The 2,981-nt window shown below is 34.4% G+C and overlaps 1 non-coding gene across 1 annotated transcript; it reads right to left on the bottom strand.

Moving 5' to 3' along the window:
- Positions 1–602: 602 nt before the first annotated feature.
- Positions 603–740, bottom strand: LOC132538517 (small nucleolar RNA SNORA2/SNORA34 family). The gene has a single exon (XR_009549870.1). It is a non-coding gene; the product is annotated as a small nucleolar RNA SNORA2/SNORA34 family (small nucleolar RNA).
- Between the last annotated feature and the right edge of the window lie 2,241 nt (positions 741–2,981).

Below are 2,981 nucleotides of genomic sequence, written 5' to 3'. Positions count from 1 at the left end.
CTAGTTCTGCTTCTGGGATCCCTTCTGTTACATTGCTTGACGTTGTGGTCTATTTACATGATCATTCTGTTACACTGGTTTGGTCTCACTCCCACTCTCCAGGAGATTTGGTTTAGCCCTGGCCTTTTTGTGCTTCTTGCTTCACCCCGCCCCCATCCTGGATACTTCCTGAGTTCCTGACATTGCCGGAGAAAGAGGCAGGACAGATTTGTGTGGTGATTAGATTAGATGAGTTTTTTGAACCGTTTGCTCATGAATAAAGAAATAATGCTTTTCTGCTCAGCCGTGTGTCCCTGGTCTCAGTCTCCCGCCCGCGAAGCTAACCCGGCATACTGGTGCCCCAAACTTTGACGGCATAATAAGTAGTGAGTTTCACATAACTTGAAGCTTAGTGTCAAGCATAGCTTATATTTAAGCCATTTCTAGATATCTGGCCTGTAGATGTTTAAGATGATATGTCACTTAGAATATGGTGATATATAGTTATAAAACAAAAGGACAGTGTGTTTTCTGTACAACTACTTCTCCATATCATTTAGGAATTCTCAATCCACTCTGCCTGTTGAAATCTCTATTACTCATGCAAGCTATCCCTAGTCATCATATATTTTTTTTAATCTATCTTCTAACCATTACATTATCAAAGTTGTGAAATGACCAACAGGCCATAGAAAGACATTTCTTTAGGCCACTGCTTGAAACCAACAGCAGATTGGGTGCTAGCATTGGTTCAAATCCAAAGTCCATCATACTTTACCTCCATCATATTTAAGACAATCATCTAGGTAGAGTTTAAAATTTAAAATTGGCATATAGCAGGGTTGATATTTTTAATGAAACAATACATGAATGTAATTATATGCAATCATGAAGAAGACAATAAAAATTATGAAGTGCTCTTTCAACATTTTAGAAACATTTTTATTATCCAGTGTTTGACCTCATTTGGTCTCTAAACCATATTGTCAGAGTTGATAATGAAATTTTTAGTGTATTGTTCTAATTCTCAAAATAGAACTGAATTTATAATTATGCTGATTTCTTTCAAATTAATCATGACCACATATGTGTTAAATATGATATTTATGAAAAGTATCAGAACATGATGAATTTTTCAGTTGTTTTATTTTTTCTGAAAAAAGTGTACTCCACTTAGAGATGCTTCATCAAATATGATATAGATTATAAATGAAATAGTACACAACTAAAGTTTTAAACCAATAGCTGTGCTTATTATCTGACTTTCCAAAATGAAATACAAGATTATTCACTTACAAAATGAGAATTGAAGGGGGGGCAGGTGGCAGTGCACCTGGGTGAGCTCACATGTTCCAATGTGCTAGGACCCAGGTTCAGGACTCCAGTCCACACCTGCATGTGGTATAGCAGTACTGTAGGTGTCTCTCAGATAGTCTCTCTTCCTCTATAGCTCCCCTTTCTTTTATTTCTCATGATCTCTATCTAGTAAAGATAATAAAAATTAAGAATTTATAATAAGAATCAAATTTTCATGTTTTGTTTCTTATAATGAAAGCACATGATAAAAGTAAAACATTCAGGCACCAGTTTTCTTGATAGTGTGCCTGCTTTTCATGTGCACGGCCTAGGTTTGAACCTATCTTCTGCCACACTGGAAGAAATTACAGCAGTGTGGTATCTTTCTCCCTCTTCTCATGTCTGTCTTGGTCTCTTTCTTTCTTTCTGAAACAATTTGGTTTGGAATAGTGAAGCCCTGGGGTTGAAAAAAAAGACTGAAATATAGTAACTTTACGTGAGATAAATAGAAATAACAGCAAGAGATTAAAGGAATATAAAATTAGTATCAATTTTATACTTGTAGAGAGTGCTATTTAAAGATAAGATAATAGGGTTGGACATTGTCCATAAGGTTGTGAATGCAGAATGAATAGTGATAATTTCAGAACACTCTCATATGACATTTGAAGAGTCAGGAAGGAGCTAAAGAGCTGAAACTAGTGATGCACTGTAACAAGTATATGTAGGAGTTATAGAGAATTAAGAAATGACTAGAAACTCCTCACCAAATTATAACTGAGATTTAGAAACATATAAGCAGCATGAGTATGGCTATGTCAAAAATCAAATGCCAGAGTAGGTGAAGTTAATCAACAAATCAAAGGTAGAGTATATCTCAATAAAATTGAGGAAAACTTGAAAGTTTAAACACCAAATGTTTTAAATTTAGGAGCCAGATGTTTTAATCTTATTCATGTGGTTGGGAAGTAATCTACAAACTAGAGGTGATATGGAATGGGATTAAATGCAGGTAATAGTTTGATGATAGATATATAATTTGTAGATTGAGATATATTTGTTTCTAAAAACTTCAAAAATGCTCCACAAAATTTTTGATAACCACATTTGACATATGAACAAAAGAGGAATAACTCAAAAGCCTTTTAAAGATCTGTATTTCTCAGAATGGAAATTCTAGGATTTTTCCATCTTCTGAGCTTTTCCTTATCAATAGAATTGTGTAACTTGAATTTTTTTTCTTTTTCCTTTTTTTTTTTTTTTTGAAAATAATGATTTACAGGACAGTTGTCAAATACATACAAACTCTTATCTTTTTCTTTAGTTTATTTATTGGGGAATTAATGTTTTACATTCGACAGTAAATACAATAGTTTGTACATGCATAACATTTCCCAGTTTTCCATATAACAATACAACCCCCACTAGGTCCTCTGTCATCCTTCTTGGATCTGTATTCTTTCCCCCCTCACCCCACACCCCAGAGTCTTTTACTTTGGTGCAATATGCCAATTCCAGTTCAGGTTCTACTTGTGTTTTCTCTTCTCATCTTGTGTTTCAACTTCTGACTGAGAGTAATATCATCCCATATTCATCCTTCTGTTTCTTACTTATTTCATTTAACATGAATTTTTCAAGGTCCATCCAAGATCGGCTGAAAACGGTGAAGACATCATTTTTTATAAGTGAGCAGTGCTCCATTGTAT

The sequence above is a fragment of the Erinaceus europaeus genome, chromosome 4 (assembly GCF_950295315.1).
Source record: "Erinaceus europaeus chromosome 4, mEriEur2.1, whole genome shotgun sequence".
NCBI lineage: Eukaryota > Metazoa > Chordata > Mammalia > Eulipotyphla > Erinaceidae > Erinaceus > Erinaceus europaeus.
The sequence above is the reverse complement of the archived record's forward strand: the minus strand, read 5'-3'. Positions and strand labels throughout refer to the sequence as shown.